Here is a 17,066-nt window from a genome sequence, read left to right on the forward strand (position 1 = left end):
AATAGCTCTCAGCCTATCCCCCAATATCCACAGCCTTGTCCTTCCCCAGCCTCCAGAAGCCTGGCCCACCAGCCCCTGTGGACTTGCCATAGCCTGCAGTGCTTGAGGCTTAGCTGAGCAAGTACTTGCTAGGCCAGCACAAAACCCCTACGCCATGTCCCAAGCTGTCTCCTGAAAACACGTCTGGGTCACAGAATCTTAATAGTTAAGAGAACTCTCGCAAGGGCCTTGCAAATGCAGGCCCCCGAACTGAACCCTTGATGATCTGGGAGCAGTCCCAGTCGTTGTAGGTCCCTGCATCCAAATTACCATCAGGTGTTTTCTGCAAATTATTTCCAATCCTGTTGTCACCCAAATAGTCCAGACTCTCATCCCTAGGTGAAAACGAGTAAAGTCACATGCACATGGTCACCAGAATCTTTTTGGCCCTAAGCCCTCTGTCCCTCCTGCAAAGATTTCTTTCCCAGCTCAGCAGTGTCTAGAAATGAAAAGAAAAGCATTCCTTCCCTGACAGTGGCCAAGTTATGGGGCTCTACAGCAGGGTGCTGGGCCCTGAGTGTGTGTGTGGGGTGGGGATCAGGTCAGATTTAGAGCATTAGCAACCCACCGTCCCCAGAACAACCATTTTCCTTAAACCTGTGGTAGCCCTCATACTGGCTGTGCTGGATTTCTCTCCCATGGTGATTTCTGCTTGTCCATCAACAGCCATGTTTCTATGTGGAACATGGAGTGATGTGATTGCTTCTCCTCCGTAAAGTTCCTTGGGCACCCCCTAACTCAGTGAATGCAAATACATTTCCTGTCCACCCTGCAGATCTGCCAAATCACAGAGGTACTCCAGCCCACTTCCCAATTACCCGGAACCAGCCCCAGTGCTTAGTATTCTCATCTAGATTTGATCTCTCCACAGATCTGGACCCAAAGCCTATCAGGGTCCAGATCCATGGTTGGGGTGGAAGGAAAAGAGAAGACATATTGCAGGAGCCTGACACAAGCAGCAGTCACAGAGTTTTTGCCACCCCTAGTTCCTAAGAGACAGAAGAGGGTGAGCCATGGAGAGAAGGCTGCATTGAAAGGAATAGGGACCTGCAGCTGAGGGACATGGCTAGCTGAGGAAAACGACAGAAAGTGTTTTCATTTATTTCAAGGAAATAAGTACCCTGACCACTTTATGCATTTCCTCACATCTTCAGCTGGGGCTTCTTTGGCTCAACCCCACTGCAGCCAGAGGACATAGCAGCCTGTTGATGCCTTCCCACTTCCCACTTCCACACCACAGAAGGATTGGGAAGGGGTGGAGAGTGCCCTGGGGTGGCACATGGGAGGTAACTGTTACAGGTGCTCTTGATTATTTGGATCAACTCTCCTGCTTAAAAAAATAAACTAAAAGTTATGATTAATTCATTTTTTATATATATCTTCATAAAGCCATTGAAGAGGTAGAGAGTGGGGATCTACCAGGCCAATACTGAGTATAATCAGAATATCTGAGACCCAAAGTTGTTTCTGCTGTGAGGGTATTCTTATAGATCATGACTGGGTTTTGTGTTCTATAGAAGCAACACAAAAGAAGCTGTATTAGTCAGGGTTCTACAGAGAATAAGTTGGATATCCACATAGAAAAAAAAGATGGGGCTGGATCAAAATGGCGGCATGAGGTGAGCCTCTGTAAAGCTTCCCTGGAATTTACAACTAATCGAACAACAATAGCTCCACAAAGGACTCCCTGCACAGCAGACAGGCAAGATGAAGAGGCCCACTACTGAATTCACCTAAAGGTGGGGGAATCGCGCGAACGGGGGAGGAAGGATGGGGGAAGTGCGGAGACGGAGCCGCGCCGGAACAGGATTCAGACCTAGCTCAGTGCTCCAAGCTCGATACATCCCGGAACTACCGCAGCTGCCGGAGAGGGAAGAACTAGGACTGCTAGGGCTCCGCTTATGGCCCACAGGGCTGAGGGGGCAGCATATAACACGGCTGATCCCAACGCTCACGGCAGAGACCGTGGAGAAAAGACTGAGGGAAGAAGGCTGACAACAGTGCTTAAAGCCCTCACTGCCGAGCAGAGAACAGAAGCCTTAGGCACTAGGACTGGCCGCCCCCTCCCTAACCTCCCAGAGCTCGCCCCACCCCCACCTGCCTGGTGCTAGAAGCAGAACAGTAGCAGTGTCAGATGAAAAAAAAAACAGAATATTTGCTGTTCTGAGAACTGTGGGCCGCAGACACAGATTCGCAGCCCTACTAGTTCCGGCAAAGGGGAGGGAGCTATGGAAGCAGAACCGGCTGTGGTGGTGGTCGCCCCATTGCTCTGGGCCACCTCTCACAACCCACCCTGCCCCTGGCCTTACCTATCTGGGTGGATCCCTGCAGGAGTAAACAGAACTGCTGAAACATACCGGCTCTGAAACTGGTGCAGGAAGAGCTTTGGAACATCAAAAGCTCTCTGCATACCCACCAGGACACTGCGCCCTGTGACCTAGACAAACTATTAACAGAGGAGAAGCCCGTCTCCCAGGGAATCCCCCCATTGTGTGAGAAGCTGGACTAGTGCAGAGAAAACATAGCACTACCATGTGAGAGAGACAAAAAAGGCTGCAGTCGGAGACAAAATAAAACATTCTACCAACAAGTACTGGAAAACAAAAGGAAGACCTCTTCCTATTAACCTGTTGCAGAACCCACTCCTGTAGATGTCTAGGAAGAGAAATAATAAATCAGTAATTGCCATGAATAACCAAGGCAACAAGACAGCTCAGAAAGAAAGTGAAAAGTCTCCAGAAAAGGAACTTAAAGATATGGTAATATGTGACTTAAATGACAGAGAATTCAAGATGGCAGTTCTGAAAAAATTCAACGAGATGTAAGGAAACACAGAAAGGCAGTTTAATGAACTCAGAAACACAATCAAAGAACAACATGAGCATTTTATGAAAGAGATTGAAATTTTAAAAAAGAACCAAATAGAATTTCAGGAGATTAAGAACTCAATAGAAAAAATTAAGATCAAAATAACCAGCCTAGGTAGTAGAGTTAAACCGGTTGGAGGAAAGAATCAGTGACACTGAAAATAGAAACCTGGAAATTACACAGATGGAAGAAGAAAGAGACTTGAGAATTAAAAGAAATGAAAGAACTCTACAAGAACTTTCTGACTCCATCAGAAAGAGCAATATAAGAATAATGGGCATACCGGAAGGAAAAGAAAGAGAGAAGGGAACAGAGAGTATATTCAAACAAATTGTTGATGAGAACTTCCCAAACTTGTGGACACAACTGGATCCTCGAATCCAAGAAGCAAATAGAACACCTAGTTACCTCAATCCCAACAGGCCTTCTCCAAGGCACACTGTATTGAAGCTGTCTAAAATCAACGACAAAGAAAGAATCCTCAAGGCAGCCAGGGAAAAGAAGACAGTAACCTACAAGGAAAGCCCATTAGATTATCGTCAGATTTTTCAGCAGAAACTCTACAAGCCAGGAGGGAGTGGAACCAAATATTCAAACTATTGAAAGAGAGAAATCATGAGCCAAGAATAATATATCCAGCAAAGATATCCTTTAGATATGACGGAGGAATAAAGACCTTTCCAGACATACAGAAGCTGAGGGAATTTTCTAATACACGACCTGCACTACAAGAAATACTAAAGGAGGCTATTCGACCACCATCAACAGGGACAATTTGTGGCAACCAAAACTCAAAAAGGGGGAGAGTAAAGGCCTGAACCGGAATATGGGAATGGAGAAAATGGAATACTCTAAATATCAAACTTTCTTTTACATAAACTTAAGAGTAACCACTCAAAAAACAATCCAGAACTGAAATATATACTGTAATAAAAGAAGAAACAGAGGGAAACATCATAGAATACCACGACACAGAAATAATGACAACAACAAAAAGGCAAAGAAACAATGGAGACACAGCCTTACCAGAAAACTAAAGATAGAATGACAGGAAATCCTCACATATCAATAATCACCCTAAATGTAAATGGACTGAACTCACCAATAAAAAGGCACAGAGTAGCAGATTGGATCAAAAAACTAAACCCAACCATATGCTGTCTCCAAGAGACACATCTCAGCTACAAGGACAAGCATAGACTCAAAGTGAAAGGGTGGAAATTGACACTCCAAGCAAATGGAACCCAGAGAAAATCAGGTGTAGTCATAATGATATCAGATGAAACAGACTTCAGGGTGAAAAAGGTAACAAGAGACAAAGATGGACATTTCATAATGGTAAAGGGGACTATAGAACAAGAAGACATAACAGTCATCAATAATTATGCGCCAATCAGGGAGCACCGAAATATACCAAGCAACTTCTAACAGAACTAAAGGGAGAAATTGACCAAAACACAATTTTACTAGGGGACTTACATACATCATTGACAGCTATGGATAGATCATCCAAACAGAAAACAAATAATGAAATAGCAGCCCTAAATAACACATTAGATGTAATGGACATATTTGACATATATAGAGCACTTCATCCTAAAACATCAGACTATACATTCTTTTCTAGTGTACATGGAACATTCTCAAGGATAGACCATATATTGGGACATAAAATCAGCCTCAACAAATTTAAGAAGAGTGAAATCATACCAAGCGTAGTCTCTGATCACAAGGCTTTGAAACTGGTTATCAACTGCAGAAAGAAAGCAGGAAAAACACAAATACATGGAGATTAAACAACATACCTTTTTTTTTTTAATTTAATTTTATTAAATTTATTGGGGTGATAATTGTTAGTAAAATTACATAGATTTCAGGTGTACAATTCTGTATTACGTCATCTATATATCCCATTCTGTGTTCACCACCCAGAGTCTTTTAAAGAACGACTGGGTCAAAGAAGAACTTAGAGGAGTGATCAAAAGATACATAGAAACAAATGACAATGAAAATACATCCTACCAAAATTTTGGGGGATGCAGCAAAAGCAGTTTTAAGAGGGAAATTTATCTCATTACAGGCCTATCTCACGAAACAAGAAAACTGCCAAATAAATAACCTCATGTTACACCATAAAGAACTAGAAAAAGAAGAACAAATGAAACCCAAGATCACCAGAAGAAAGGAAATAACAAAAATCAGAGCAGAACTAAATGAAATAGAGAACAAAAAGACAATAGAAAAAATTAATGTGACAAAGAGCTGGTTCTTTGAAAAGATTAACAAAATTGACAAACCCTTGGCTAGACTCACTAAGATAAAAAGAGAGAAGACACTAATTAACAAAATCAGAAATGAAAAAGGGGAAGTTATCACGGACACCACAGAAATACAAAGGATCATCCAAGAATACTATGAAGGACTATATGCCACCAAATTCAATAACCTAGAAGAAATGGACAAGTTCTTAGAAACATATAGCCTTCCAAGGCTGAACCATGAAGAACTGGAAAATCTAAACAGACCGATCACCAGTAACGAAATTGAATCAGTCATCCAAAACCTTCCCAAAAGCAAAAGTCCTGGACCAGATGGCTTCACTAGTGAATTCTACCAAACCTTCAAAGAGGATCTAATACCAATCCTGCTCAAACTCTTCCAAAAATTGAAGAAGAGACAGTATTCCCTAACTCATTTTATGAGGCCAACATTACCCTGATACCAAAACCTGGTAAGGACAGCACAAAAAAAGAAAACTATAGACCAATATCTCTGATGAATACCGATGCAAAAATCCTAAATAAAATTCTAGCAAATTGAATACAACAATGCATTAAAAAGATTATTCATCACGACCAAGTGGAGTTCATCCCTGGTGCACAAGGATGGTTCAACATCCGCAAATTCATCAATGTGATACATCACATAAGCAAAATAAAGGACAAAAATCATACGATTATATCAATTGATGCAGAAAAAGCATTCGACAAGATACAACATCCATTTATGATTAAAACACTTAATAAAATAGGTACACGAGGAAAATACCTTAACATAATAAAAGCCATATATGACAAGCCCTCAGCTCATCTCATAATTAATGGTGAGAAACTGAAGCCCTCTGCTCTACATTCAGGAACACGACAGGGCTGTTCCCTATCACCTCTGCTTTTCAACATAGCGTTGGAAGTCCTTGACATAGCAATCAGGCAAGAGAAAGAAATAAAAAGCATCCAAATTGGGAATGAAGAAGTTAAATTATCACTCTTTGCAGATGACTTGATGCTATATATAGAAAACCCTAAAGGCTCCACCAAAAAGCTATTAGAAACAATCAATGAATACAGTAAAGTTGCTGGCTACAAAATCAACATACAAAAGTCCACTGCATTCCTATATACTAACAATAAAATCTCAGAAAAAGAAATACAAAAAACAATTCCTTTTGCAATTGCAACAAAAAGAATAAAATACCTAGGAATAAACTTAACCAAGGATGTGAAGGACCTATATGCTGAAAACTATAAGACATTTTTGAAAGAAATTGAAGAAGACACAAAGAAATGGAAAGACATTACGTGCTCATGGATTGGAAGAATCAACATAGTTAAAATGGCCATATTACCCAAAGCAATATACAGATTTAATGCAATCCCCATCAAAATCCCAATGGCATTTTTTAAAGAAATAGAACAAAAAATCATCAGATTTGTTTGGAACCACAAAAGACCCTGAATAGCCAAAGCAATCTTAAGAAAAAAGAACAATAATGGAGGTATCACACTTCCTGACTTTGGCTTGTACTACAGGGCTACAATAATCAAAACAGCATGGTATTGGCAGAAAAACAGACACATAGACCAATGGAATAGAATTGAGAACCCAGAAATAAAACCACATAAATATGGACAGATAATTTTTGACAAAGAAGCTAAAAACATACAATGGAGCAAAGACAGCCTCTTCAATAAATGGTGCTGGGAGAATTGGATAGCCACGTGCAAAAGAATGAAACTGGACTGCTATTTGTCACCATGTACCAAAGTTAATTCAAAATGGATCAAAGACTTAAGCATAAGACCTGACACAATAAACTGCATAGAAGAAAACATAGGTACTAAACTTATGGACCTTGGGTTCAAAGAGCATTTTATGAATTTGACTCCAAAGGCAATGGAAGTAAAAGCTAAAATAAACAAATGGGACTATATGAAACTTAAAAGCTTCTGCACAGCAAAAGAAACCATTGACAAAATAAAGAGGCCACCAACTGAATGAGAGAAGATTTTTGCAAACAGTGCCTCTAATAAGGGGCTAATATCCGAAATATACAAGGAATTCATGAAACTCAACAACAAAAAACAAACAATGCAATTTAAAAATGGGCAGAGGACCTGAAGATATATTTCTCCAAAGAGGACATACAAATGGCAAATAGACATATGAAAAAATGCTCAACATCACTAATCATGAGATAAATGCAAATAAACACCACAATGAGATATCACCTCACCCCAGGTAGAATGGCTATCATCAACAAGACAAATAGTAACAAGTGTTGGAGAGGCTGTGGAGAAAAAGGAACCCTCATACACTGTTGGTGGGAATGCAGACTGGTGCAGCCACTATGGAAGGCAGTGTGGAGGTTCCTCCAAAAATTACGAATAGAATTACCATATGACCCAGCAGCCCCTCTCTGGGTATCTACCCAAAAAATCTGAAAACATTTATCCATAAAGACACATGTGCTCCAATGTTCATTGCAGCTTTGTTTACGGTGGCCAAGACATGGAAACAACCAAAACGTCCTTCGATAGATGAATGGATAAAGAAGTTGTGGTATATGTACACAATGGAATACTATTCGGCGGTAAGAAAAGATGATATAGGAACATTTGTGACAACATGGATGGATCTTGAGAGTATGATGCTAAGCGAAATAAGTCAGACAGAAAAAGCAGAGAACCATGTGATTTCACTGATATGTGGTATATAAACCAAAAACAGCAAAAGAACAAGACAAACAAATGAGAAACAAAAACTCGTAGACACAGATAATAGTTTAGTGGTTACCAGAGGGTAAGGGGGGTGGGTGTGGGAGATGAGGGTAAGGGGGATCAAATATATGGTGATGGAAGGAGTACTGACTCTGGGTGGTGAACACACAATGGGATTTATAGATGATGTAATACAGAATTATACACTTGAAATCTATGTGATTTCACTAACAATTGTCACCCCAATAAATTTAAAAAAAAGAAAAAAGAAAAAAATAGATGGTTGCCAGATAGGAGGGGAATTGGGGGGTTGGTGAAAGAGGTGAAGGAACTAAGAAGTGCAGAATGGCTGTTACAAAATAGTCATGGGGATGTAAAGTACAGCGTAAGAAATATAGTCAATAATGTTGTAATAACTATGTATGGTGCCAGGTGGGTATTAGACTCATAGAGGTAACCACTGCATAAATTATATACACGTCTAACCATTATGCTGTACACCTGAAAGTAATATAACATTAAATGTCAACTGTAATTGAAAAGAAAAAACTTGATTGATAGATGATAGATAGATAGATAGATAGATAGATAGATAGATAGATAGATAGATAAATAGATAGATAGAGATGATAGATAGACAGGTTTATTTTAAGGAATTGGTCATGTGATTACGGAGGCTAGAAATCCAAACCCTGCAGAGTGCGCTGGCATAGGCTAGAGACCAAGAAGAGCCAATGTTGCAACTCAAGTCCATATTAATCATATTTTTTATTTACTATATGGTATGATGATTTATATCTTGGGGATGCTTGCTAGCCAGGAAGAGGCTGCCCCATTCCTAGAGATAATAATGAACTGTGAATAAAGCTTTCATATGCAAACCAACCAATGCTTTACTCCCAACAACACCCCCAAAGCACCTCCTTTATCTCACACACCCAGCTAATATTCCTCTGCCCTAAATCACCACGGGGCTAGATACCAGACAACTAGAGACCACCTCTATAGCCTAGAGCCTGGTGACATTATTCAAACTAGCAAGTCCTAGTTGTTTCCCCTGCCCTGCCTTGCTTTTTCCATAGAAACCACAATACCAGCTCTGAGCCATGGTGTCCCCTGACTCCTGCTTCTGTCTCCCGACCAAACTGGCATGGTATGACCCCTCCTGTCAGAAGGTCCATTTCCTGAAAGAACACTGTGCTGATGCAGTTTGCAAGTAGCTCATAAGAAAAATTGTATTTCAAGTCTTGTCAAAGACTTTACTACATGCATTACAGAATGTGTATGAATTCCTTTCACTAAAAGAACTTGTAAGTAAATTGTTAGAAACATCTTTATGTCTGAGTTCCATTCACTGAATAACAAATGACCTCAAAACGATTGGCTAGGAGTCTTCCAGCATGGCTCTGTTGACCAACTCCCCACCAAAATTGGTGAATATTATTTTTAAAAAATTAAAGTCTCTAGAAATGATCCTATGGGCATATAGCAAGTGAAGAACACCTACAGAAACTTAGTAAGAAAAGCAAGAATCTGTGGCCCTTGAACCACAAACTGTTTCTTCCCTCCCCTTTCCAGTTCAGCATAACAGAAAGCCCACTCCAGATGGCTGCATCAAGGACACTGCATTACAGCCAGAGGCTTACAGCATCCTTTGGGGAGAGGCAGATGTCAGCATTTCTCATCCTGCCCCCAGCTACCTGTAGCAGAAGCAAAGTTCTGGGCAAATGTGGACAAGAGATTGGAGCTCTTTCTTCCACCAGCCCCTGCTCTGGATGAAGCCTTTACCTTGGTGTGGTGCACTGAAAATACTGGCACCCCGACTGTTCTGGCCCCAGCTGTAGCAAAGTATCGGTGGTAGGAGTGGCAGGCAAAGAGCACCTGAGGCTACCACCCTCCCTCCTGCGTATCAGGGAGCATCCAGCTCCTAAAGGGGGGTGACAGAGAAGTGTGTCTGTCCCTGCTGTCAGCTCCAGAGCTCTGGCTCAGATTTTGCCCAGGGAGAGAAGTAGGTCATATGATAAAGAAAACTGAAGCTTTTCCCAAAGGAACTGACTTTATTTAAAACAGAATATGGTAAGTTCCAGCCCAAAAGCTCCCTCAAAAATAATGGAGCTTGTGGTAAAAAGCAATTAAGAGGAAACTGGGAGATTATTAGAGATAGAAGTTAAACTGCAGGCCAGTTGGTTTACCAAAGAGAACCAGGGAAAGAAACAACTAAGAAGAGTCATTCTGGGATCAGAACAAATCTCAAACATTGACTTCAAACACAATCCCTACAAAGGAGCCTGAATCGGCTCGATCAGGCAAACTGCTCTGGGGCACATTCCCCATGGCACACTGTGTACCCACCTGTGCACAGGCTCTGTTACAAAAGACAGTTCAAAGATAAAAATGACTGTGCCACAATGTGGCACTCGGTGACATTGAGGGCACCGCCCTGCAGCCGCCTGCAGGCGTTGTGCTGGTCTAGGAGCAGGCAGCCATGAGGGACCTCCACGGTCTGCACCTGCCAGCGGGAAATTGGTTTAGGTTACGTAAGAGAGATGCTTCCTCATCACTAAGGCTTACCGGAAACTCTGATCTGAAGAGAATACATGGATTTTGCACCAAACCACCAGAAAGTGCAAAAGTTCCATGCCCCACTTACACAGCCACAGAGTGCTGCTACACAGCCTACAGACTGGCAGAGGGAGGTCCTGGCACAGTCAGGTTGCTTGGAAAAGGAAGATGATTTACAATATCTTAATAAATATCCACAATAAATGAGCAATGTGATTAGTATACAATTTTAAAAAGTATTTATATTGAGGGAGGAAAAATGTCCTTCCTATTAAATTATATTTAACATATCCATTCAATAAATAGACTTAACGGCACTAAAAGAGAAAGAAAAGAAAAGAGAAGAGAGGAGAGGAGAGGAGAGGAGAGGAGAGGAGAGGAGAGGAGAGGAGAGGAGAGGAGAGGAGAGGAGAGGAGAGGAGAGGAAAAAGAAAAGAAAAGAAAAGAAAAGAAAAGAAAAGAAAAGAAAAGAAAAGAAAAGAAAAGAAAAGAAAAGAAAAGAAAAGAAAAGAAAAGAAAAGAAAAGAAAAGAAAAGAAAAGAAAAATGTGAGATTCCACAGACTGTGTCGTCTGAGATGCTCCATGCTGCAAAGAACAAAATTCCAGTCAAGATCAGCTCTGGAATGATTGCCCTTACAGTGGCAGGATGCATTTTGATGGTTATTGAGGGCAAGGAAGCTGCCAAAAAGAAATAAGTTTTTAATAAGCCTGAACTTAGAAAAGAAAGCTTGTCTGAGAGAGGAAGCAGCTCTGAAGGTCTGAGGAGCAGAGAATCCATTGGGATGGATTTTGAAAATCTGGGAATAATGTTGTAGCAACAAGCCTGTATTAAAAAGAATGTGGTATGACGATCCATTTCATAAAAGAATGTTTTGTACAAACATGGCATTTCCCTACTTCTGCTCCAGAGGTACAAATACATTTTCTTAAAGAAAATAAATACTGCGTAAATGCCTGCGAAGCTGGGCCTGCCCACTGTCCGTCTTGCTGCCTTCTTCAATAACAAGGAAAGCCCCTAGTCCTGGTCCCTGGATGGCACATTACAAGGCAGCAGTATGTGCCGCAGCCCTTCTCCTGCCACTGCTCAGGACTCTGCCTGGGTGGGACCTCCACCATCACTGCCCCAGGTCCCACACTGCACCAGCGGCAAATCTCTTGCTCATATCTCTTCTCCCACATTCTCTCTCTCCACAGAAAAGCCAAGAATTTGACCTGTTCTCTGGTTCTTCTTACCCTTGGGCAAACAAGGCCTCTTGTCCATCATTTGAAAAGCAAGTGCAGGAGAAGCCCATGGCCTAATTACGCAATTTCTCATCAGTTTATAAGTGACTTAGACCACAGGTTTTACCAGTAAGCTCTGTCCAGACCCAGAGAGGTGAAAAATATGCTCACAGTTGCCCATAGGACATAATCACCCTGGCCCAATGCTCATCTACTTTGTCACACAGTCATTCATGAATTAAATCAACCTTTACTAGAAGATTCTGGGACAGTGCTCTGGGGATCAGATCTTGAAGGGGCCTCATGGGATGTAACTCTTGTCTTTGGTGAAGAGAGATGCCATGAAAAGGTGTTTCAGTGCAGCTGGGACACTGGCTCAACAACTCGAGCACTCACAGTTCACTAGCAGTGAGTGGCGCAGACCCCTGGGCACGCGATGCCTGCAACTGCATTTCTAACACCCAGGAACATGAGTCCATTCACCTAGAGGAGACCAACATTTTTGTGTTTTGAGCCACATGATTCTAGCTTAGGTGAATGTTTTCAAGATGCTCAGTAATCAGATTCATGATATAATGTGGCTGACATGTTTTTTATGTGTACTTAAATTGTTGGGTTTTTTTTTTTAAAGTAAAGAAAATTAAGAGTGCTTTCTTTTTCCCAGGAGGGAACCTGGTGTCTGTGTCTGATAATAGCAAACACCATTTGCTGATAAAGTTGTTGGCCTAGTTACACATGATTCTGACCCGACATGACTAGGAATCTAAAGAACTAGACATTTTAAACAATCACTTGAAAACTAAAAGTAAAGTCCCATAATAAAAACCAAATCCCTCTGAAAACAGGTAAATCTAAAATGAATAAAATGATAAGCTTTAGAGTTTGCACATGCACCCAATGCTCTTCCTTTCCTTCTTTTTTTTTGGAGAGTTCAATGTCACCTCTTACACACATCAGCTGCCCTAGGAAGAGTTAGTCACCTCCACAGAATGTCACTGGTATACTTTTAACAACACTTATGATGTTGTGATATATTTGAGTTTGTCTAAAACATCCAAATCTCATGTAAGACCTCAGAGAATGTTGTTCCCATGATCCCTTAAAGACAAATGATCGAAAAGATCATAGGACACTGAAATACCTAGAAAGGACATACGGACAAATGGTAAATACTAAATCTTCAATGACTTAGGTCAACTAAGAGTGTATGAGATGGAGTATGACCTCTGTGCCAGTCACTAGTATAATTGCTTCATAATTTGTTTTGGACGCTTTTTATATTTATGTAAAAATATTTTTAAAACAGCTGGTAATAAATACTGTTTAATGCAAAATGTTCCAACATTAAATGTAAAGAATATCATCCAAACTAATTCTAAATCCATACAATAACTAACTGGCATCTCATCAGCTGACCTGGGAAAAGGGTGTTCAGAGAGAAGCCATGAGGGGCTCCTGCTGTGACCTCGTGGCTGACTGATGCCCCCACACTACTCAAGCTCCAGCCTCTCTATGGCCCAGGCTAAGGCCATTGGTCACCTTCGCAAATGGCAGCCTCAGAATCTGTCCCACAAACACAGCTGCTGGAATCCATAGGGAGGCACAGCAATGGATGAAGACAGGCTCCCCAGGGTGAGCGTGTGAGACCAGGAGGTTCCTCAGGCTCTAGGCGGTGACCTTAGGCCTTGCATCCCCATGGGTCAGATGAAAGGATACTGAGGCCTGTTTTCTGCTCTGTGCTGAAGCTGTGATCTCGGCACACAATGCAGTTCAACCTGGCTGACAGGCAGGGCAGCTTCCAGGCCTCTGGCCCCTGATAGTGAAACAACACAGAGGGAGAGAAGACACTAGGTCTCAGGGATGGAAGTTCTCAGTCCCACACACCTAAGGAGTGAGGAGCAGGTGGCTCAGGCCTCAGGGCACAGGAGTGGGACAGGTGACCCTTTCTTTCCCCGACCCCTCCACTCACCATGATCCTGCCATGAGATTTGCGATTTACCAATGGGTAACTTGCTGGACTGTTTCCCTTTCCCCGAATCAGCAGTTTTCTTTCTAGCACAACTACCAAAACTTACCTGTGCCTTTCAATTAAAAGAAAAAAGGATTATGCTGTGGTGATAAAAACATAAGTGCTATGGCTTTAGTATATTCCAATGTGAAAATATTACAGAAGGCGCTGCTTTTTAAAATGTAAAATATTGTTATATTTATTTTACTATTCACCAAATTGGAAATATATGAAAGGAATGTAAGTGATTTGTATTCCTACCCTTTAAACATATCCAGAATTATCATTGTACTGACTTTCCTTCAGGTTTTTATGTTTTGTTTGATTTTTACATACCTATGGAAAAAAATCTATAGAACTTCAGATTTTAAGAAACGGTGTCACATGGTAAGCCCAGGACCTGGAGAGGGCTCCACAGAGGCTGTATGACCCCCGGGCCTGGGCCATGCCCAAGCTTTATATCCTACAAAGCTGGACCATGTGGGCTTCCCTGCTTGCCTGGGAGGGTGTCCGGGGTGCCTGTGTGCCCCTCACCCTTTTCCCAGGTCAGGGCTGACCCAGCACTTAACCGAGGATACTCCTTTTTGACCTTATGGGCTTAGGAGCGTGGGGTTGGTCCTGCAGGGATAGCAGCACTCTTCACGGGAATGAAATGAATGACGGTGGCCCTAATGTACCTACAACCTCTCCTCCTAATTAGAGGGTTAGGCCAAGCAACCTCAGGTCTTCTATGGAACAGCATCTGTCCCCTGGGAGCATGTGCTCAGGACATGCTTCACTTTGGGCACTGATTCTTACCATCCTCCTCTGTCTCCCCTGCATGCTCACCCATGGTGGCCAGCCCAGTGCCCCCCTTGATTTTGCTGGTTTTCCTGAAAGAACATCAGGAAAGCGACAAAGTACATGCAAACTTCTCTGCCTCCCATCTCCATCCTCCCTGCCCACATGCATGTTTCCTCTGCCTTGTCATCTCCTTTGACTTCCTCAATCCCTTCTCTCAATCCCATGACAAGAGAATTTCTGGAACCAGACTCATGCTGGAGTAGAGTTGACACCTGGAAGGAAGGAAACAATCGTGTGTGTCTCAAGCCACCCAAGGCAGGAAACTCATTGTGTTTGGGGGTTGGGGGGTTGCTTAGAGCAGAACCAGAACTCAGTGGGGCCTCTCCAGCAGGGTGGACCCAGCTCCCTCAGCATCAGGACTGCTCCGCATGGTGTCAGAAACCAGTCAATGCTAAGGAAGTGGTGAGGTGGGCAGGAGGGAGGTTTTACAGGCGCTGAAGATCCAGTGTTCTCCACTGCCTGAATGAGACCTGTTCTTTCAGGATGAGACTCATAAAAGAGGGAATGATAGAGAGCTACAAAGAGGAACTCATGAAGAAGAGAGAGAATTAAAAACAGAAAAAAGAAATAATTCACATGCAGGCTGCTACTCTCTGTTTCTGAATCTTCAGATCATGTGAACTGCAGGACAGTGACCCTGTGCTGGGCTCAGAGCAGCTGCCCAGAAGAGCATCTATGAAGGTGGAAAGCTCGCTCTGCCCTGTCCAACATGGTGGACATAGAGTTGACGGGCACTTGAAATGGGCTAGTGTGACTGAGGGACCAAATTTTAATTCATTGAAATGTAAGCAGGCTCATCTAGCTAGTGGCTACCATACTCTAGAGCTCTAATAATGAGCAAGGCATCCCTTCCTCCTCTCGTTTTCCTTGCAGAATCGTTCACTGGCCAGAGCATATACACAAGTGTCAGGGGCTCTCTGAGGCCCTGGGGACACCAAAAGAGTCAGGCCAACATCCAGGTCCTAGAGGACTTCCGAGCAGAGACCCACTGGAAAACAGAGTGAAGAGCATAGCCCGGCAAAACCTGTGCTAGACACAATCAGAGCAGCAAGAGCAGAGGGGAGGAGAACCCCTGAATGTCTTCAGAGGCAAAGCCTTATCACCCTGACTCTAGATGACAGCCTGAGCTGGCAGTTGCTTCATCTGGGGCCCAACAGACCTGAACAAGCTGAGAAGGCATTCTTCCCCTATCGGAACGATATCCCAATCCAGGGGTGTATTCATCAGATGTTGCCAGGGCTGAGCGCCGCGGGGAGGAACCACATGCATAACACAGCTGCTGCCTTTGCAGGGTTTGCCTGTGGCCAGGATTCCTGTCCCCACAAGTGGGAGGTCCTAGACAGGGAGTCCGGGCCTGGGAATTCCAAGATCCTTGCAGAGAAACAGAAACTGATGTCCTCCAGACCATAAAGGGAGCAGCAAGGACCACCTGAACTCTGGGATCTCCTCCCATTTGTCTGCTGAGCCCGCCCTGCACCGAAGTCCATGCCCTCCCACTCCCACTGCAACTAGCATGTTACAGCAACTGTCCTGGCCCTTTCAACTGCCCTTCAGTTGAAATGTGTTTCTGCAAGAGGCATCCAACTGAATGGGAGACAATATTTACAAATAATCCCTCTGATAGGGGCTAATATCCAAAATACATAAGGAACTCATGCAACTCAACAACAAAAAGATAAACAATCCAATTAAAAAAATGGGCAGAGGACCTGAATAGACATGTCTCCAAAGAGGACATACAAATGGCCAATAAATATACAAAAAGATGCTCAACATCACTAATCATCAGAAAAATGCAAATAAAAACCACAATGAGACATCACCCCACCCCGGTCAGAATGGCTATCATCAACAAGACAAATAGTAACAAGTGTTGGAGAGGCTGTGGAGAAAAAGGAACCCTCATACACTGTTGGTGGGAATGCAGACTGGTGCAGCCGCTATGGAAGGCAGTGTGGAGGTTCCTCAAAAAACTACAAATAGAATTACTGTATGACCCAGCAATCCCTCTCCTGGGTATCTACCCAAAGAATCTGAAAACATTTATCCATAAAGACACGTGTGCTCCAATGTTCATTGCAGCTTTGTTTACGGTGGCCAAGACATGGAAACAACCAAAATGTCCTTCGATAGATGAATGGATAAAGAAGTTGTGGTATATATACACAATGGAATACTATTAGGCAGCTAGAAAAGATGAAATAGGAACATTTGTGACAACATGGATGGATCTTGAGAGTGTAATGCTGAGCGAAATAAGTCAGACAGAAAAAGCAGAGAACCATGTGATTTCACTGATATGTGGTATATGAACCAAAAGCAACAAAAGAACAAGACAAATAAATGAGAAACAAAAACTCATAAACACAGACAATAGTTTAGTGGTTACCAGAGGGTAAGGGGGTGGGGGGTGGGAGATGAGGGTAAAGGGGATCAAATATATGGTGATGGAAGGAAAACTGACTCTGGGTGGTGAACACACAATGGGATTTATAGATGATGTAATACAGAATTGTACACCTGAAAT

The 17,066-nt window shown here is 42.5% G+C and overlaps 1 pseudogene; it reads left to right on the forward strand.

The window, feature by feature from the left end:
- The first annotated feature begins 10,277 nt into the window (after positions 1-10,277).
- On the forward strand, positions 10,278-11,229 carry LOC109438793 (protein FAM162A; annotated as a pseudogene).
- The last annotated feature ends 5,837 nt before the right edge of the window (positions 11,230-17,066 follow it).

The sequence above is a fragment of the Rhinolophus sinicus genome, linkage group LG02 (assembly GCF_036562045.2).
Source record: "Rhinolophus sinicus isolate RSC01 linkage group LG02, ASM3656204v1, whole genome shotgun sequence".
In the NCBI taxonomy this organism is placed as follows: domain Eukaryota; kingdom Metazoa; phylum Chordata; class Mammalia; order Chiroptera; family Rhinolophidae; genus Rhinolophus; species Rhinolophus sinicus.